Below are 22297 nucleotides of genomic sequence, written 5' to 3'. Positions count from 1 at the left end.
CAAACTCCCTAAATATTTTTTTGCTTTCTGTCTCAACAACTGCCAGGAGTGCAACATCTAATCTTGGCATTTACAATGAATTCTTTTCCAAGCTTCCCTTTTTGGTAAGGTATTTGCTATCTAAGGCTTCTAGATATCCCTGCTCACATATCAAAAAACTTCTAAAACTGGTGCAAGCCCATTTCCCTCCTCTCTCATTTCTGCAAAAATCTCCCTGTACAAACCAGAAAAACCTAAGTTTTGGAGTTTTTCCTGGAGCCCACATACTTCATCTTTTTAGAGTGATAGAATTTTTGGAGCCTCATTTGAAGGATAATTGAATTGACTGAAAATGACAAGCCAAGTACTAAATAAATCAAATAAATTCCAATATTCCAAAAGTTAAGTCAGGTATGACCCTCTCAATTTTGTATCAGCAAATTCTCTGAATTCAGACAGGTCTAGTTCAAACTTACACTTATATAAAATATGGGACACTGATAGGTATCAAAATGATTTCTAGCAACCATTTATTTCAAAAATCCCACAAAATTTCTAAGTCAATTCTAAGATGTTGCATGTTTCCCCCTGCATTCTCCTACAAAGACATGGTATGGATTTTACAAATCAGGTAAAAACTGTTCATTTTTCATGGTGCATAGAACTGGAAAAAATATATGACTGCTTTGATTTTTAATTAAATGCTGAACAGTCACTACAATACCTCTGTTCTCTCACAATTCAGCTATTCACTAGATTTCCTACCCAATGGAATTACATTCAATTTGCATTATTGTGCTCAATTTCCTTTAGAAAGTTCCTTCTTACATCAGCCTCTCATTTCTCTGGAAGCAACACACCATTTAACTATGTAGGCCGCTAGGAAAACTTCAGAGCTGCTTCCCCATCAATGATTTAACAGGAACAAAAAAAAAGGTCATATTATGCCTTGGAATAAAAATGCATTTTTTTTTTTTCCCCAAAATCAGCACCATAAAACATACAGCTAAGACCAGCTATTAACCAATTATTTCAACTGGTGTGCTGGAATGTTGAACAGATGTCCACTAACCCCTTAAGCAGTCAATTAAAATCCACATGCCAAATCAAACAGTACTGATGTTTGGCAACTGTATCAATACTATTACAATAACAAATCCCCCTATGTATTCAATATGTATGCACACAGACTTTCTAACTTGGACACTGATAAAAGCTCATGGTTTTGCATGGTCCAAATTTTCAAGCATTCAAAAAGTGTCTGGAAAAAGCTATAGGGGTAAAATATACATCCAATTCCCTTAAGCACAAAATAAATCTTTGATCCAAGTTGTCCTTGACTGACACATCACTAAATAAGCAACTCTGTGTGCTATTACATTCTTACCTTCTTCAATAAAGAATAAAGGACAAAATGAGTCCACATACAGGACAGCAGAAAGAGTATTAATCTGATTCCACACAACTATTAAAATTTCTAACTTTTGACATACGTTCCACAGCAACTATAGCCTTTGTTGTCCAAGACCTCCAGCACTTGAGTCCAGTGCTCCTACTTAACTGCTGTGTGATGCTCTGCTAGAACTCCAAGCTGGCCTGGGCTAGAACTGAATTTGTCCTACAACAAGTTACCAAAACCAATCCAGGAGTTGCTAAACCCAAAAATCTGTTTCATCAAAGCATGTGTTGTAAGTCAGCTGAGAAAAGAGAATCCACTGTGAGTGATCCAAAAGAAGACAGAGCCTTTTCCTGCCCACTGCCTCCTTGCCAGTGAATCCTTTTGGGCTCAGCAGGTTTGTCAGTCTGTAGATTAATTTAGCTGCTTCTCTTCCTTATGGAGTCTCTGGGGCTTTTCTCTTCACTGCTCCTTCTGTCACTTCATGGGAGCTGTGCCTTTCTGCAGCACTTGCCAGGTGCCCTGCTGTCTCTGGTACTCCTTTCAAAAGGAAAATTCCTGTGCTCCAAGGAAAGGAGCTGCTGCCCATCTCCCACTTGGCACCTGTGATCCACACTCTCTTGACAAGGATCGCGGGCATGCAACAAAGTGAAATGGAAAGAAAGCAGTCTGTCAAGTCACAGCCACCACGCCAGCCTGCTCAGTTCTGCTGTTAAATCTCAACTACAGAAATTTAAACACTACCTCAGATACTACATCAAAATCCACACAGTGGGGATTGAAATGAACTACTACACAGAAAACTGGTAAGACTTCTATCCCCTCAATCTCCTAGGTCCTTTTTTAGAGATCATAGCTGAGCCTGTCAACCTTACAATAATGAGAACAGTCCACAACATGAAGAACTCAACGCTACAAAGAGTTGTGCTAGGAGTCCAACTCAATGCATTGGTGAAGGCACCAAAATGTTTCTGAGTACAGCCTAAAACCATAAATAATAAATACTTAAACTATCAGTAAGTGAAAGGCCAAATCTTGTTTCTAATATGGCTTATTAAAACAAGAAAAAGGACAAATTGCATCTACACCTGTCACAAGCCTAAGAAATGGCTCTTTTCTAAAACACTACCACAGGAAGTTACTGAGTTTTGAACAATGTGAAAAAATCAAGAAGCACAAATAAAAGAGAAGCTGCCTATTAAAGACATTTCCTAAGAAGGAAGAAGTTTCTGCAATACCAATAAGTGACAGGTTAAAGTGTTCTGGGAGCTTATCTCTTAGACCCTTAGATCAACATCACATTGACAAAAAAAAGCAGTACGTGAAGGAGACTGTTCCAGATGGAACAGGCAACAACACATCAGAATGCTAGGCTAGGAAGCAAGAGCATTTCTAAATTTCATGACCAAAATTACCTGCTGCACCTGTCACAGGCCATTAAATTTCATCTAGGAAGGATTTCCACCTCTGAAAAGCTATAGCAAAAATTTACATTTTCAATTTCAACGATTCAATGGATGGCTACAATGTTTTCCCAAATGGTAGCTTGTCCAAAAGATGAATTATCTTCATTGTCAAAAACATATGCCTCACCTCCAAAGTCAGTTATTAAGCATCTGTTTTAGTGATTGATACTTGTTATGTGTCTCCCTGCAAAAGAACACAAGCATCACAACCTGCTGTTTTCCTATATAGTAAAGTGATTTGTAATGGGTCTTTCTGGAAAGCATTAAGTCTCTAATTGTCAATCTAAAGCACATTTTTATGGCCCCTTTCTACAGTCATAAAACTGTATGTTCTCAAGAACTTTGTAAGCAGGCATCATGGTCATGGCTGTATTTTAAAATCCAACTTCATTAAGATGGAGACAAAGCAAAAATCACCTACTCCATTTCACCTCATTTTCTCTCCCATCCTTCCCCATCTCTCACTAACACAGAACAATGATGCACCTCCAGATGAGCCTAAGGTGTCACAGAGGGCAGTCTCCTTACAGATCCATTGTTTCAGACATCAGTGACTGAAAAGACCTCAAAACTGTAATTCAGAGAGACACCAACATACCCAGACACAGAGTATCTCACATTCATTTATATGGGCCTGAAAAAGCCCCAGATCTTCTGGAGGACAGAAAACAGCACGACCGTGCACAAACAGGTTAAGAAATATCTGGCCTGAGACTTCTGGGACAGGTATCTTCTGCATGTCGTCACAGTCAGGGGTACCATCTGCTGGAACTCACCTGTTTCATTTAACTCCTCTTACATAAGGATGTTAGAAACAGAAACTGTATTTTGAGAGAAACAAGCTGTGCATTAAATAGAAGTCAAATTCCTTGGCTTCCAACACTGTCAAATAGGCCACATTATACTGTCAGCCACAAAGTGGCTGTAGTACCTGCTTAGCAGAAAATCTTCATTCCTTTGTATCAGAAAACCACTTCCACTTCTCTGGTTAAAAAACAAGAGGAACATGTTGGAATACATATTTCCTTTTTTTTATTTATTTTGGCAGGACACAAAGATCTTGCAACTAAACAGCATGAAACATGATACCTAGGAGGCTACAAAAATAATTTTTTTTTAATGGAAGCAGCTGCCAAGATTCATTCACCTGGATGATGCTGTTAAACTTCATTCAAGCAAGTCACAGAAGATCATGTATCTTTTATCAAAACAAAACCACACATACTGTGATGCAACCTTCAGGCTGCTACTTTCTTTGAACAGCAGGGATAGTGCTAATCCTAGTGAGCCATGCAAGTGCACTCCTCCAGCAGCATTCCTTTGCTTCTCCTCTCCTTCTGCTATTCCCAGTTCTTTCCCAGAACATCTTGAAAGAGATAAAAGCTCCTAGGTTTGGAAGCACAACGTTTCTCAGACTGTAAAAGTCTCAGAAGAGTATTTCCATGGATGTTATTAAAGTCTTAGTGTACATCAAGGGGAAGAATAAGTGATGAGTCTGAAGAACTGTGATACAGGAATCTTAAAATAAACTTTGTGTCACATGGAGCTGTTCCACTTCGTATTGACACCCTGAAGATTTTCAGCTCCAACTTGGCCTTTAGCAACTGTAACCACACAAGACAACCTTTTGACTAAACCTTTAATCAGTAAAGAAATTCAAGAAGAAGAGAAGAGACAAACTGGATTAGCAGCCTTTTTTTTTTTTCTTTTATTACCACCTCTGGAATTCCATGTTTCATAATGCATGGAGCTTTTATGATGCTGAGTACACAGCCTTGAGAAAGAAAGGAACTGTTTTACATGTCTCTTCTTAATTGCCTCTAACTCCTGTTATTCCCCAATACAGTAGCATGGGGTTTCTAAGTGCATGTTGGGCAAGTCCTTTTTGTAAATTTAAGGTCCTGACAAACCACATCTACAAAATTTATATAATAAGGTACTCTTGAAATTTTAATTCTGCCTTCTCTTTACTACAATAAAAAGAAAAAGCTCATCCTTTATTTCAGTAAGTTTGATTATCTCCAGCAGCTGTGAAAGGGAAGACAAGAAGTTTGGGAGACTCAGATGTCAAATTTATGTGACCTTAACTACTGCAGTTACAGCAACACTTATTTAGCAATTACTCTGATAAAAAGATCAGTAAAATACACAGATTTGTTCATGTCCCTGCTATCATTCCTACTACTGCATGAGAGATTTATGAGAAGGAGCAGAAATAAAGCACTAAGTGGTGTCTCCTCCAGGTGTGGCCAAACCCCAGAAAATACATTGGCAGTACAATAAAGATACCAAGTTAGCATGGTTATTTGGAAGATACATATTTTTTTCAGCTTCTCCTGAGTATTCTTTATACACTTGGAATGTTACCCTGGATACATTTGAACCCTGCTGGAGATGAACTTTTTTTTTTTTTTTTTCCCCCATAGAAATAGAAAGAAAGGGGCACTCCTGTTAAGAAAAGTCTGGACAAAGCACTATAGCCCTTTTCTGTTACATGTCAGGATGTTTTTGCCACACTTATTGCACAGCAGGACAAGCGTCCCTCTTCTACAAGAGGCAAGGGACAACCAATCACACACTCTTTGCAAGCCAGGCAACTTTTTAAAGTCTCAGAAAAGAAATTTGTTAAAAGCCATCCTATTCTTTCCTCATAACTGTCCAGGAAAATTCACAATAAAGATAGGTTAAAAAAATTGGCACTTTACCATGAAAAAAACCTCATAGAACTTGCAGGAAAAGCAGCTTGGGGCTGTCACATTCTGAATGCAGACACAGTCACATCCAGGAAAAATGCCAGCCATACCAGGACACCACAGAAAATTACTAAGCAGTATTTCCAAACAATATTCATACTTCTTACTTGAGTCAGATCTAATATCTGAAACAACAAAAACATCTGCACAAAGCATCAGGTACAAACAAAGACAAAATGAAGCAGTTATTTTCATAATCCTTAGCTAATTTTTGGCTAAGTCACTACTTGGCAGATATTAGTAGCCAGCATTCCCTGAGTTCATAAAAACAAGGAAGTATTGGTAAACCAAAGCCCAGTAAAGAAAACTGCATGTCTTATGCCACTCCACTGCTTCATTAGGTAATAAAATGTTGTGTTAACTGCTTGAACAAAAAAATATATCACAATATCAGCACAAAGTCTGGAGCATCAATCTACCAAAAGGTATAGTTATGAAAATGCAGTAGGAACATTCCATATTCCTCTTTCCATGCACTGGGTTTGTTACCTCTTCAAAAATCAGAGAGAAATTCTAAAGAGTCTTGTAAATTTAAATCAAGTAGAAATTGCATATTCCATCATCCATCTGTTGCTCTAGCTCTTGCTTAGAATTTAATAATACAACTATGTCTTTCTTTCACACACAGAAAGAAAGAAGAAAGATTTTGCCAAAGGTCCACTCTAAACTGGGTGGATAAATTTCAGTTAAAGCATCACCCCGCATATTTTAGATTTCTACTTTTTAAATTTTAAGAGACAACACATTATTTTGCATATAAAACATCAATATATTCATTATTTCTACAGTCTGAGGGATCTGACATCCATGTTGCAAGCAATCTACTGTTTGTTCCACAATTTATTTCCCATAAATCAGAAGTTTAGAGTTGCTAACCTCCCACCACAGGCACAAAACGTATTTCATACCCATATTCTCTTTCTGATCACCCCAAAAAGATTGCTTATTTAGTTACTTTAAAGTTTCTAATGTGTCCTTTTGTTCAAGAAATTTCTAATGTTAACAACCACCAAGGCCCCAGTAAAGAAGGTTGCCAGTTCCTGGTTAGGAGTACATGGTTTTAGCATTATTTCAATTAAATCACATGAACATATTCCATCACTAACTGGATGCTCTAACAGAACAACACCTTACGCTGTATGTAGCTCCATGGTAAACTGGCCCTTTGAGCCTAAGTGATGCAAAGCACTGCTCTCCAAAGTCTGCTGATCACAACTATTTGAGAAGGGAGAAATCCCTTCTGGATGCAAACAGTCTAGTCTTACAGAGGATTTTATCAGACCACAATTACAACAGGATACAAATACCTTGCAACAGGGTTTTAGCTGCTCTCATAACATCAAGATAGAGAGCAACAACAGAAGCAGGAATGCATTTGCAAATTCAGAATAAGATCTAAACAAACCCTGCTTCCTAGGACCATAGAAGTATTTAACTCCTAAACTCTATAATTCACTTTATAAAGTAGAACAAGAAATTTGAAGCAGATTCCGACCCTGTACTGAATTAATGTACAACAAGTTATGAACCATATTCAGTTTCATTGAATTCAAGCTGTAAGGGAAGTTCATTCTACAATTCACCTTCCAGGCTGGCCTGGAAGTCTAAATGAGGTTTCTACTTCACCTGAATACTTTATTAAGCCACTGCTAAGCTGAAAGATTCTTGAGAAAACTGCATAGAGTGCATATGTGTTTCAAGATAAGAATATGTCTGTTGTGAAAAATATTTTTCAAATACTGGATAATAAAACTTCTATTACAATAAAGATTAAAACTTTGTGTTTATAATCACTGTGTCAATACATTCCTGTAAAACAGAACTCCAGCTTTGTGATTAACAAATAGTTCAAGCATCACAGCTAATTGGTAAACACAAGGAGTTTCAGACACACTAAAAGTAATTATTGTCAAGATGCTGCTGCTTAATGAATATAATCTCATAAAACCTATTTGTGAAGTCTATGTTTTGCATAATGGACTATTTGGTTGAAGAGAGAACAGTTCTCAAAACCAAACCCTTTAAAGAGAATTACAGCACTTAACAAGCAGCTCAAAGGTTAGAACTGCCTGTATTCATAGAGCAACACATAACCTGTGCTAGTGACTGAGTCTCACAGGCCTATCTCCTAGAAGAAAAATCCACATTTTACAATGGTTTAGGACTTTGTTGCAAACGTAGATACTTTATGACTATTGGAGTTTCCATATAAACATTCTGTCATCCATCTTCTCAAAATCCAGTGTCAGACAAAAGCAGCTGTTCAAAGTTCAGATCTCTGCAAGAAACAGCTCTGAAATTTGCAGGGGTAAACTCAGTATTTGGATATTTCCCAGGAAGCCTTTCCTCCAGCATTCTTCTTTTACCAAATCAGCAGTAAATATGACAACATAAGCTCTCCAAGAGCGATGAATGCTGCATGTCAAATTAGACAAGTGTCTTTTCCAACTCTTTTCCTATATGAATCTACCTTCACTCCACTATGGATTTTCCTCTCAAATCTCACCTCTACAACTCCCTGACCATTTCTTTGGGAGCAATACATGATTCTCTGTCCCAGGTAGCTGTCAATTTGCTCCACAGAAAAGTGAGGGGCCAATATTTTAACAATTGCTCAGTATTTTTTTTATCCTATATTCTTAACTTGCTACAAGTGCAGCAGTTAAATAGAAATAATTTTTTAGATATTAGAGAAATGTACTGTATTTAAGTATGAAAATATATTTCCTTATTAACTGTGTTTTCTTGGAGCTATTTCTGAACTTAGAAACAGATGATCATCTAATATTAGAAAAATATTAGAATTACTAAATGTTACAAGCCACAAAAAACCTACTAAACCCCACACACTAAAGAACTAAAAGCAAATCACTTGCTGCTTGTCAGGCATAACCTGCCAAGCTATTAGCTCTCATTCTGAAGGCTTGCATTTGCTCAATGGCTGACCTGCACATTGCAGAGCCTTAGCATGAGAAATGGCTTTTAGGCTCAGCTTCTTTCTAAGTGCCATCCATCATCAGGAAAAAGAGATTATTCCCTTTACAGTCGGCTACTTTGCCAAATTCTTCTGGCTCTGTTCCATCAGTCACGCCCACGGCACCCTGGGGAAAAGCAAACCCCAGCTCTGTATCACTCTGCTCTTGCTGAAGTGCAGAATGAAAAGCAATTAGCATTTGATGCCATCTATGAGCAAAGTGAGGTGAGAAGACAGCTCTATCATTTAGCAGCCCCACCCTTGCACCAGCCAGCAGCTCACAGGGGCACAGAGAGGCAGGATGGGAACTTAAACTGGAGGGGGGCAGAGCTGGGAATATCCCATGGTTTGCATAACAGAACCATAAACAAACCCACAAGCAGCAAGGGGCCCTTTGGAAGCCCTTCTAAAAATACATGTACTCACACATTGTCACTGATGCAAAACACCAGAAGGGTTATTGCTTGCTGAACCAGAAGATGGTCCAGGAAGGCTCTTTTGCTTTCCAGTAAGGCTTCCTCCCCACTGTTTGTTTATACTCGAGAATTATAAACAAGATTCCCTTTCAAATCAAAACATCCGCTCTTTCATTCACAGAACAATGAATACATTGCAGAACAGATTTATCTGCAATGGTAAAACAAACCCCAAATGCCTCCAAAGGTGGCCTTTGCCTGCCTGTTATGCCCTGAAGACTCTGCAAAAGGGTGTGCCAGGTTAAGCCTTCACCCACAGTGTCCTGTGAGCATGGCTCACTGCAGAGCCACAAACCACCAACACAGCAGGTTTTTGCAGTCAACAGGCATTAAAACATAGATGCATCCCAAGGGTTCTAGTTCCTTCCCCTCCAAGGAAAAGGGAGGACAAGAAAGAGGGCAGGACTATCAGCCCGTTGTTCAAATCCTGGCCAGAAACCTGGACTTCAGCAATAGGCTTTGCCTTTCCTAACTGGACATGTAAGAGGCTAAGGAGGAAGATTACAGTCACCACTTCTCTGTTCATGGTCTGTGTACAAAAGAGTGCAGTCACCTTCTGAGGAAAGGCACAGCCAGCTGGGCTCAATTCTTCCCTCCTTCCCTTTAAACCCCAACTTCATTCTTGTAGGCACCAACACACATAGAGTTTCACAGTAAGTTAAGGATGACAAGATCTCTTTGGGTCTCTTTGCACTTTCACTGCAATCTGAGTAACACACACCATTAACCTGCTTAGTGAAAACCCAGCAAGAGAAACTTGAAATATTATCCATAAACTGAACAATCTTTCAAAATGGTCTATCACTGGAAACACAAATCTGAACTTGTGCTCCTCCTTTGAAAAATATATGCTCAAACCACATTCCAAAGACATTTCCAACTTAAAATGTCACTACTCCTTACTGCAACATTTAAACCTACTGTGCTTGCAGAAAACAGAGAAGTCACAAGTTCAAAAGACTCTCCAGACCCTGACACAACATGCTTTGAAACTAAAGCTGCCACTAAAAATACAATGTCCTCTAATTCACTGTCAAATAGCAAAAAGCCACTAAAGCAGCACTGTGGGTTTGGGTTTCTTGAGGGAGGAAGGGATGGCACTTAATCCCTCCTAATACCCAAAGCAAGGTGTTTTCAGCACCAAATCATCTCTTATCTGAAAGTCAGGCAGTGGACAAGAAATCAGCTTGAAAAATCAGAAATCATACATCCTAGCATGGCTCATCAGCCTCCCCTGCTCAGTGATAAATGAGAGGGAACACCCCATGCTCCCCCAGCCCCACACCAGCTGCAGCAGCAGCCACTGCCAAGGCTGAGCTTGTGTCAGGATCTGTGATATTTAAATGATCCCAATTGTAGAAAGTCTCTGCCTTTCAGCCCCGCTGCCAAAGAAGGAGTTGTAATTTGTCTGTGCTGGTTTTCAAGGTTGTTTATTTCTCCTTATCTAAACTATTTTCTCTCTGACCTGCAGCAGGTCTGTCTCACAGGACAGCGTGTGGGGCTCTGCCCCTCAGTGGGATGTTACAAACATTATACACTAGAAACTACGTGCGCTGTATTTACAATAACGTGCCAATATCTATCACCCGTGTTGAACAGTGTGTCCCCAGCCTAAACCAACAGAAAAATGCCAACACCACAGTGAAACATGGAGGGCATGAAGAAGAAGAAGAAAAGGACAAGGGACGTCCAATTTCCTCCATCTTGCCCCCTTTGAACCCCTTATCTAGAGTCCTAAAATTCTACTTTTGCACCCCTGCCACACTAATTACTACTTATTTCAAACATTCAGAGCTTGTAATTCATCCTGTAAGATTGAAAACTCTTTTCCATGGACAGAGATCGGAGACAATTTCTCTCGGGGCTCTGTACAGGGGGTGTTTGACCCCCTGCCAGGGTCCCAGACCTTCCAGGGCAGCCAGAGAGGGATGCCCTGGATTCCCCACAGGCTTGCACTTGCAGGAGCAGCTCAAGGAAGGACTCACTGAAGGACTCCTGTGCAGCAGCTCTGAGAGTACTTTTCTCCAAGCAGCAGGTGCAATAAGCACCAAAAAGCCAGGGCAAACAGGCAGCATTGGACTGGCCCTTTCTCTGGAGTCCCCAGATTTGACCCCAAACCTTCACCTTGTCTACAGCTGGGGCCACTTTGTGACCAACAACACCCTCTTCTCCACTGCACATCGGATGGTAGCACCAGACCACTAAATCTTGGATTCCTTCATTCCTGTCCTTTCTTACAACGAAAAGTTCAGCAGCTCCCACACAAAGTGGCCTTCCCCTTGCCCAGTGCCTTCCTGACACCTGTGTGGCTCCCCCAGCAGTGCCTTTGTGTCTTTCCTCCTTTAACCACGTTGAAAGATTGATCAGGACACCACAAAGAGCTTTCCCCTCCCCACAACAGGTGGATGCCCTGTGCATCTTGTGAATCTTGACTCAAACCAGAGGAAAATGACTCAACCTCTCCCTTAATCCCAGACAAACTGCTTCCCTGGTAGCTGTGCTGCTGCAGTTATTGGCAATTCCTAGGTAGTTAAGAGGAAGTAAACAAGCTGAGGGGAAGCAAAGGGCTGGAAATCTCAAATGCAATAAAGGAGGGGATGTTGTCTTATCTGCCTGGTTGTTGCTAACTAGGAACCAAAGTTCAATCCAGCCAGTTTTGACTACTTTTTTTCTACCAAGAAGAGCTCATTTTCATTTAGAGAAGACTAGTTGTCTTTGAATTGATGACAAACTGCAAAAAGAAAGTTATGTTAAATTAACAAGTTATATAGCACAGAGAGTGCATTAACATTTTTGACAAAAGTCCCTATACTCAAACCCTTCCTCAAGCTGAGCAGACTACATGTTAATTTAATTGCTCTCAAGTAATTAAATTCCACATTAAGTGGGGCTAATCTATGCTATTTCACCCTAATTACTATCTCAGTTCCAAAAGTTGGTGGCTTTTTTTCCCCAAAAGAGATTAAAATGGAATTTATTCTTTAACATTTTGAGTCTCCAATTGTCTGTCAGGTCTGCTGAATGAAGCCTTGTAGCACAGTAATATGGACACAGCAGAAAATTCAAGGCTAAGTCAGTCTTGCTCTTCCTGCATTTATTCTGCATTTTGTTTGTTATGCTAATTGAGGCTGTTAGCCAATTACTTCAGTACACTGTTAGTAATTTGTGGTTTTCCTTTGTGAAAACGAAACTAAATTGCCTCTAAATCTAAAGGAAGGACATCCATACATGACATGGAAAGGAACATTTAGTTAGGTTCTAAAGACAGGTTTATCAACACTCATCCTCCTTGTGCCAAGGAACACTGCCTAATCCAAACTTTAATACAACTCAAAAACCATCAGGAGCTGGCATTCTTTAAGCTAGTCAGAGGTTTGTCACCTTGTCCTTAAAGATGCTTTAGTACACCCAGACACCCCAAAGGCTGAACACAGCTCTTGCAAAACTACATCTGTTACAGTGAAGGCTTCTCTTTTGGTGAGAACATCTGGATGTGTAGAAGGGACTGGAAATTTCCTTTTTCATTCCACACAGGCTCCACTGTTTTTCCTCTCACCTTAGATAAATGCAAGCACCACTTTGTAAAAGGAAAAAATAAAAATCACAGTGCTTGCCTTTTTATAAACTTAAGTAACAGATTTTTTTCCTTTCCAATTTCAACCTAATAAGCATTCACTATTACTGTGCAAATTAATAGTAAAGACAGATGGGAAGTGGGAAAGACAACAAAGTCTTGCATTAATTCCACAGGTGGGTTAAAGATGCCAAGACAGAGCTGGAGCTCTGATTAATGCCACTTACAATATATTTGCCTACCCCTATGGAACCATAAGATCACATCAGCACACCAGGCTTTGTTCAAGAAATAAATAAATAAACCAACAATTCACAAGGCAGTTTTTCATTAGATATTTGGCATGCTGGTAAGAGTAATCAGGGAATATAGATATAAACAATAGCTTTCTATTCATTCTGTCCCAATAAATAAGACCCTGGAAGAGTGCTCACTGTAACTAAATGTATCTAACAATTTTCACAGTGCAAGTACTAAAATTTGAGGCTTTATTCTTAGGCAGAAAGGCAAAAGCCAGTAAAAAAGGCAAGTAAGTGAAGCTCACACAGACTCCTACACAAAGAGTGACTGTCCCGTGTGACAAGCACCAGCAGAAAGAGCCCATTTATATTTCTCTGTATCCAACAATCACAGCTGAAATCTATCTTTAGGAGCCTGATCTGAAGTTAAGAAGATTTTCAGTATACTGCTGATTCTGCAGAAATCATATTTCTGGGTCCTTCCTCATGTCCCCCAATTTATGCCACAGACCAACATAATCTGATGCCTGGGAACACCAGGGCGAGGGCTGGAGACACAAAATTCTGCCATGAAACACCACCTCTTTATAGAAAAGATTTATCTATGTTAAAAGCAAGCCCCCAAAAAAGGAAAAAAAAAAAAAAACCAACTCTAAAACCCCAAATTAATCCAAAACTTGCAAAACCCCAGCAATCTGTTCCCATAAGACTTTCACTGAGCTAAGAGGCCAAAGTTAGGCTATCAGACCATCTAGCTATTTCTGATTTATTGCTCAGAAATATTTTAATCAAGAAACTTCAGCATCAGCTATGATGCTTTACAGGTGCCAGAACATCATCACTTGTTACACAGTGTAACTCCCCACTCTGAGCACAGCCCATGCTGTTTACTTCTGCTCTTGACAGAATATTTGAGTACATCATCCTCTCACCCCACACTCCTTTATTGAATCACATGCCTTGGATCAAAAAATGCAATTATATTCTTCTAACATAAACCACACAGATTTAAATTCTGCTTCCTCTTGAGAGAAAATAATTTAAAATGCTTGTAAGGAAGTCAGGTAATAAAAATATCACAGTTTTATGGTAAGTCTTGCTATGACTTCATCAGGGACAAATCCCTACCTAGCTACTTGTGTATCTTCAGCACATAAATATGCTTGCCAAGTTCTAGAAGGGATTTCCCCTTCCCAGCTCCCCAGAACAGAGCCTGCAATTTACACCAGTAACCCAAATCCTACAGCAAATCCTACCCACTGTCCTACTAATTTCAAAACCCATCTGACCTGGCCAGTGACACTTTGTACCAGAATGCAACAACCTGAATGGAAATGAAACAAATTCAACAGAAGGTCACAAGTATACTTTTAGAATTTCTACACTTCCCCAAGAAACTGACCCAGTAAAAAGCAGATTTGTGTTGTCTCAAAGCAGTGATGACAACCTGACTCTGAAGACACATCACCCAAAGCACTGACAACCTCAATCTGCACGCTCTGTCATCTAACCCAGACTAGCAGTGAAATAAAAGTAAAGCAACAGATAAAGTAATCAGTCTGTGAAAGTGAGATAAATAATGGTCAGGAAAAGGCACATCAAGGAACCTTGAATTAGTAATAAAAGTTGACATAGATATTTGCTGGATAGAAAGATTTTAACTGCACTCATCCAGGATAAGGATTAGCTTTCATTATTCCACAATTATTGTGGTTTCATGTGCCCTGCAGTGACAACAGAAGCATTCAGATGACAAAAGGACCATATGTGTTTACAGATTTTCCCCTGTGTAAACAGCACACTAAAACCTCCTGTAATATTTCTGTTCCAACAAACAGAAATTAACTCGATTCACATCAGATCACCAATACAAGGGATTAGCTGTTCGTGTCAGTAAGCACAATTATGTGATCAAATGTAGATATACAGTAAACCAAAAAAGGTCATTACTGAACCTGATCTAGTGGTTCCTTCCTCTCCACGTGTCTTGCATCTCACCTCGAAGGTATCTGTCAGAAAGTTCAGAAATCACAATCATTAGATCAAACTCTTAGTAACTCATAAAATGATTTTTAAATCTTCAATCCATACTTGCATATATTGCTAATACTTTGGACATCAAGTTTATCGGGCCTAATAATTTGTCAAATGTGAACCAGGAGATGATTTGAGGTACAGCTGAACCTTTTTAAACACACATAAGAAAAGTTTGGCAGTGCCAAGGACTAATTAACTCCCAAGGTTTGAACACATGAAAGAATTTTGGGGACATGTGCTCCCTGGGACACATATCCACTACAACTGCCCCAAGAATTTCTAAGGCTCCTATGACATCTTATGACAAATCACTTCAGTGCCTTCTTAGGGCAATTTTACCATGTCTAGTACAGAGGCTTTGTGTATAAAAACAGCACAAAGTGTTGAATACTCTCATCAAATACATTTTTCCCAAATATTACACATTAAAATATGTTTTCATAAGTAGATAGATATATTTCCTCTGAAGTTACCAAATGTGGAGAAATAAAACAGAAAAGATTTCCAGCGACCTGAAGAGGTCTATGTTAAAAAAAAAAAAAAAAAAAAATTGTATTAACATCCCCAGAGAAACTGAAAGCTTTCCAGTGCAAAAAGTGATGTGTTCACCACAGCACTGTGGGCACAGAAAAGCTCAGCAGTCCTTGCTCTATGGGTTCATGTGCCTAGGATAAGGTCCACAGGTCATTTTTCACACTTGTCACAGGAATTTGTACTCTACCACCTGAACTCAACATCCAAGAGAAGCCCTTGATCTTTTTCACCACTAGGAAAAGTCAGTATTTCTGGGATCCAGCCAGTGAAGCCATGCAAAGGCACAACAGTGACAGTTAATTACTTGCTAATCTTGCTTTGGTTTCAGGAGGAATGCCACCAGAAATACTTCATTTATTCTTTTCATTGATATTAGACATTCATCGTTACAATTACAAAAATTTTAATGTCAACAATTCCAGAAGACGCTCTCTAACTGACAAATACTTGGAAAATTCTCATTTTTGTGTCTGCAGCTTGAAGAGATCATTCCACAAGCCCCATGCTGTTCAGAGCTGCTATGTAACTGAGAAAGAAGTATGGAATTTGAGAGAAGCCATATGGCAAAAGTTAAATATTTTGGTGTCAAAATACTCATCACAGCTGAATTCAAACTTATCACATTCTTCACACATTTGAGACATGAGATCCAGAGACTGGTCAGAAGTGTGCAATTTTCCCACCAATTTTTATGGACAAGGGTCAATGAATTATTTTTTCTTGACAGGAGTGTGACATTTCAAAGTTTCCTCTCACCACAGAGCTCTCTGTAATTTCAGAGCAGACAAAGGGACTGCATATTTCCTTTATACACCTAGTTAGGCAATCAAAAACATTCCAAATAATTTCAGAATTAATAAGACAAGCTTTATGTAAGCATCAGCACAATTTTATTTCCAGGCTCACTTATGCTTAAAGAGTTCTATAACTTGAATATGCTCAATATAAAATGTTAAACATTTACATCCCAGCTGACAACGACCTTGTGTTAAATAATTAGGGAACAACAGAGGAGCTGATGCTTCCACAAGCACGGGTTAGAACTGGATATGCTAGCAAACACAAGTAGATGGATCATTACTGGGCCATAACTAATGATCACTGCCATGCACTGGGCCTCCAAACACTGCCTGTCATCAATATCTATTAGCAGAAGGCTGCAATATAAACATTTATAAAGCAGACACAATACGCCAGCTAAACCACTAATGCATGTAATTGCCAACACAGAGCCATATGCTGAAAATTCATCTCTCTTTACATTTAACTTTTACAGACTAGGCAAATCAGACAACTGTCTAGCCCACAGTCTTCCAAAATTGCTTACTGAATAGAAAACTGTAATCAGCTGCCAGTTCAATTGTTTTTACAACATTCTACATAAAACAAATGAGGTCTGGTGCCCTGACTTGTGAAAGAGCTCCAATAAATGCCAATTATAAGAGCAATTAGGGGATCAAATCTGACATCACAGGTTTCCCTGTAAGGTATTAGCTCAATGACTTTTTTATAAGCTAATTAGTCACGGACTCTGAACAAGAAACAGATGATCCAAAAACAACGATTCTGCAAAAGTGTGTGTTGTCAAACCCCATGAGGGCAATAACCCCAGCTTTCCAATAGGAATGATATCTGTGACTGTCAACTCCTTCAACTATATTAACAATAACAATCTAAATTATGAACAAGAACACATGAAGTATTCCAAGCATGATCAACTTCTGTAAAGTTCTTACAAATCCTGGATTTACCAATATTTCCTTTGTCAGAAACCATGCTGTTAATCAAATATGAGATAAATCTGCAGGGATTGCACAACAGGAAGAAAGAAGGAATTCCCCCATAATATAGTGAACTTGCTTCTTCCTGAAGGAACAGAGGACATAGCAGGAAGTTGAAAATTCCTGTCAAAAAGGCAAGCCTGGCCACCAGCACAATCCAGGAGAAGAAAAGTAGTTTGATTTTCTGAAAACTGAAGTCCTCTGTTGTAAAATGGCAAAATGTGTGCACAATCATAGTTGGGATTCCCTTACGTGTAGCCATCATGACAGTATGTGATGGTGCAATGACACTTTTTCTGCAGACTGCTGCCCTGCTCAGTACATAAAACAGATACAGTTCACCAAATTAACATCTTGCCTGATGGTCCTTTGCAAAGCCTGGTGCATTATTTGCCACAGATTCCTCAAAGTGCAGCCTGGAGCCAGAGGACACTCACAAGAGATAGCCCTCACCAGAGCACTTTATGGTCCACAAACTTGAGTGTATTTCAAAAATAATGTTGTCCTTATTTTACGTTTAGTCAGTGTGGCAACTCAACATAAGAGAATTGGGGCTCCCAATCTGAAATGATCATCAAGCATTTTGCTGTCTCCTCTACTGAGAGGCTTAAACTCAGCTACATTCAAACTGATTTGCTGCAGGTGCAGTAAAACCTGGCAGAAACTACAGAAATAACCTGCCAAGGAAACATGTGCAAGCCCTCAGGTGTTATTTCCTAAACAGCTATAAAATGTGGAGTATTTTATGATCAAAGCAGGCTGCCCTTGATTTCAGGGATGAGAGTCAGCACTTGCTCAAATCACAGCCAAGAGCTAGGGGCGGGTATTCCTAACATCAGCAAAAAGCTTCCTACAGCAGCTTGACCACTATTAATTAGGAAAAACAGGGTGGGGCTGGGAGCCAAACTCCCCAGAATTATATTTGACTGGTTAAGCTCCATTTCAGGGTCTGGAAAGGGCAGTAAGCTTTCAAGGAAGAAGTTCTGTATTTCTATCCTATGCAAGAAAAACCCATTATGTTTGTGTCTGGGAGCACCCTGACTTACACACGTACACATTTTTTTGGAAAAAAATGCCACCCCACAGAGCAGCCACATCAAATCTTTAGGCTACTCCTCACACAGGGGCAGCCCAAAGCAAACCAGAGAATGCAGACAGAAGTTTTATATCAAGCTACAGCTTTCCTCAGCCTAATCCTTTTTCTTCATTAAAATTACAACCTAGCTGATACAAAAATTAACCTAAAGGCCTCTCTGAATATGCTTCTCCAAATAACTTATGACTAAGTTGCTCCAGATATCTTACAACACATCAAATATGCGATGACACAAGTGCTAGAAAATCTAATAAACCTCCAGCTACAAGAAGCTGCAAAAAGATTCTGACCACGCTCATGTACTAACAACTGATGTAGGGACAGCCAGACGTTGTACCAAGAAATACAGAAACACACATGGAATAAGCAGAGAGGCAGCAGTGTGTGGGCACAGCATGGAAACCAGATATTTCCATGGGTTGCCTTTCAACACCCCAGTTGGGACTGATGCCACGAGACCCACATGACCTCTGAAACCTCACACTGTTTACAGCCACGTCTCAAACACCCTCACACTCCTGAATAGCCTGAGGAGTGAAGCATGCTGACATGGCTCTGGAGGTAAACACACAGCATTTCTGGAGTGGAGCTGCTCCTGGCTTGCTTAAAGCAGAAGCTGATGTGCTCAGTTCTGTCTGCACCCTGGTGTGCAAGTTCATAACCACAAGTATGGGACTGGACATTTTTCTTCATGTAGAAGACTTCATAGATTCATAAAAGTGGACACTATATACATTTTTATTTTTCCCCACTTCTTTACTCCTGTTAAGGAGTATGTTGGTAACCATGTGATACTGCTGCATTGAGTGTCAGGGTTCAAGAAACAGAACTAAACATAAGCACATAAAAGGAAGCACCACATGCACTACTGAAAAATCTTGCAGTGATTTACAGATACTAATTTCAGCAGAAGACTTTCATCGAGCGTAACTATATATACTCCTGCAACTAATTCCAGAAACAATACAAAAACTGAAATTACATTGGGTTTACTACTTCACAAATCAAAATCTTCATTAGACACACCCCATGCACAGCCATCCACATTTACAAAACTACCAACTACTCAGATTTATCTTAACAAAAGCAGCTCCTTAAATGAATCACAATCACTTCAAGAACTGTTAGTCTGCTAATTGAGACTGGACATAGTGACATACTTGCTAGGCAGCATGGAACCATATTTCTGTTACACCTGGATTAAATAGAATAGGACTACAAATTCTGGATTTATAAAAACCAAGGCTTTTTTTTTTTTTTTTTTACTGAAGCTTACAAGTATGACAAGTAAAATAGACTACTTATTATAACTAAGATTTTTTTTTTAAAGTAACCATGATCTAGGTGATCAAGTATTCAGACAATATCAAGTAGAAATATTGAAATGTAAGTAAGAATAGACATTTTAAATAAATTTTTGACTGTAATACACAATTCAGCTAGGCACACTGATAAATGTTATCTAGAGCCCAAACACTAAATTTTGTGCTCATGTAGGATATAATATGCAGAGAGACTTAAGAATATTTTCTGTTTTCGAGCAATAAATATTAATTCAAGCTGTATCAACAACCTAACCAATGGACTAAACAGATGTAGGTGCACAAAGCTTAAAGGAAAAACCTTTACTTCTCTGCCACAAATGTCCGACTTTACATCATAAAAACATCTAATTTGTTCACTTGTGCAGTTTGAGCCAGGAGCTGTCTTTTAATCCTTGTTTCACCACAAGGAAATCTTCCATCATATTCTTTGCACTTTCAGTCCAGAGTTCTGTACAATCCCATATATTCTCCATTCACAGACATCACCACATTCAATGTGCATTTCTGGGCTGGAAAAGAAGCAGGACACTGGTGACATTATTATTTCAAAGTCCAGGACATCAGGGTTAATGTATTCCATTCACTCATATTGCATATAAAACAAACAGACCAACAAAATAAAAACCTCCCCCACAACTATGATTATTGCTATGACAGAAGTGACAGGTTTGTTTTTTATTTTTTTTGGTTGCATGGTTGTTTCCTCCTTCTGCTTGAAAAATGGAGAAAAACATATTTTAAGCATATTGTCCTAATAGTAACTATAAATCTCCAAAAAGGCTAGCTGAAACTTGAGATATTACCACTTCACATCTCAAGAGTCCTACTTGGTCTTTAGATCAGCAGCGTCTTTCAGCTAAAATTATACACAGTGTTTTCTTCAGGACATTTGTATTTCTCATCACAGAAGAGAACAATAATAGGATAAGCCTCCTTTGGAAAACATATTAAGCATCCAAAAAAAAAAAAAAAAATATCACAAGAGGCTAAAAATGTCCCATCCATGACATCACCGCAATGCAGCAGATGAAAGGAAAACAATTTTGCACAGGACTCATCTTTTTATCCAGAGCACCAGATCATATTTAAACCCAGGAGGTCTTGGTACATCCTTATCACCTATCACCTACATCATAAATGGAAATCTGAGCTGTGGAGATCCACAAAGTGGTCAGAGGAAAAGAGTGTTTGTGAAACACCGTAGAGATGGAAATTGCATCCTCAGTGTTTGAGTCACACATATTTCTTGTTTTCTCCTGAGCAATTCCAGATGGGGATCAGGCACAAAGAACAAATGCGGAGATATTATTTCAGATTTCCAATTCTTGCTTTCATCAATTAAGTTATCACTAACTTCTGTGAATGAGCTGAGACATGCAGATGAACACACACATTCAGTTTTAAAAATGTGATGGAGAAATAGAGGTATAAAAGGAATAATAGAGTATAAAAAGAAAAAAAAGCAGCTTAAACATCTAACTGAAAAACACATGAAAGCAAAATTTAATGTTTTAAAATTTTATCAAATTAAAATGAACCATAAGAAGAAAAAATCCCCGCAAGCATGGACAAAATTAGCAAACATCAAACAAAAATCAGTATAATTACTGTATAGAAAAGGTACCAACCAAAAAACCACAGCTGATGAAGCAACCCAGTGAACCACAAAGTCCTAAAATTCTTTCATGTAATAAGAGTAACCTTCAAAGTCTCAAGATGGACATTACTACATAGCTGCTTGCAAGGGGAGAACAGAGATTTTCTCCTTTAGTTTTTAGTTTCATCTGAGAGTACCAAAGCATGCCAAGCCATAAAACCCCCCAAAAATAAGTACAAAGAAACCCCTGGGAAGTCTCAATCTTGTGCAGATAGAGGAAGAGGTCATTTAGAACATTGCTGAACTAAGAATATTGAAATGACATCTGAACACAAGCAAACTATGCCATTTTAAAGCTGTCCAGATTTGTGAAGGAATATTTGCAAGAAGAAAAACTGGCTGCAGATCCTGGGAGCATATGGAATGCATAGAGGTCACCTACAGCAAACTGAGAATTCCATAGAAAAACAGGTAAGCTATTTGATTGATAGCCTACTCCCAGAAAACCTGGAACACTGAAGAGACATAGGCAAAATGAGGAAATTTAGGCATACTGTACATATATTGGCTGTGACATGCTAAGTCTGCTGAAGCACAACTGAAGTAAAAGACTGTCTACTGAAAAAGCAGACTGAAGAGGGCTAGAACAAAAGCTTCAAGAAAACAGAATGTGCTAAAATGTGATAAAATAGAAGATAAAAGAGATGACTGAACTGCATGAGTATGATAAAGAATTCACAATAAAATCCACAATATTGTGCCCCTATAAGGCCACTCCAAAACAAAGTGCTGGAAAGGTTGCATCCATTAGGATAGGGCTTAACAGATTAATTTTCATGACCAAGAAAAAAAAAGCTTTTTATCAGAGGTTTTATTACAGGTAACTGTCACTACAACTCAGCAGATTAGGTGATGAGCAAGAATTCACTGGTTCAACGACATCATGCTCCAGTCAGCTTCATGTCTCCTGCAGGGACAGTGATGTCAATCCCTCCTTTCTAACAATTCATCAGATTTTGTGAAATGCATGAAAATTTTATTGGAGGACTCCAACAAGTTCCAAAATCATT

General features: G+C 38.9%; 1 protein-coding gene across 4 annotated transcripts in view; it reads right to left on the bottom strand.

Moving 5' to 3' along the window:
• GULP1 (GULP PTB domain containing engulfment adaptor 1) overlaps window positions 1-22297 on the bottom strand; it is a 146354-nt gene that overhangs the window by 112123 nt on the left and 11934 nt on the right. For 3 of the 4 annotated variants that reach the window (XM_053948307.1, XM_053948310.1, XM_053948311.1), the window contains exon 2: window positions 14813-14866. The exons of the other annotated variant lie outside the window; for it this stretch is intronic. The gene's annotated coding sequence lies outside the window, so the exon portion shown is untranslated. The remainder of the gene's footprint in view (window positions 1-14812; window positions 14867-22297) is intronic. 4 annotated transcript variants of the gene reach the window in all.

Source organism: Vidua chalybeata, chromosome 7, assembly GCF_026979565.1.
Source record: "Vidua chalybeata isolate OUT-0048 chromosome 7, bVidCha1 merged haplotype, whole genome shotgun sequence".
Lineage (NCBI taxonomy): Eukaryota > Metazoa > Chordata > Aves > Passeriformes > Viduidae > Vidua > Vidua chalybeata.
The sequence above is the reverse complement of the archived record's forward strand: the minus strand, read 5'-3'. Positions and strand labels throughout refer to the sequence as shown.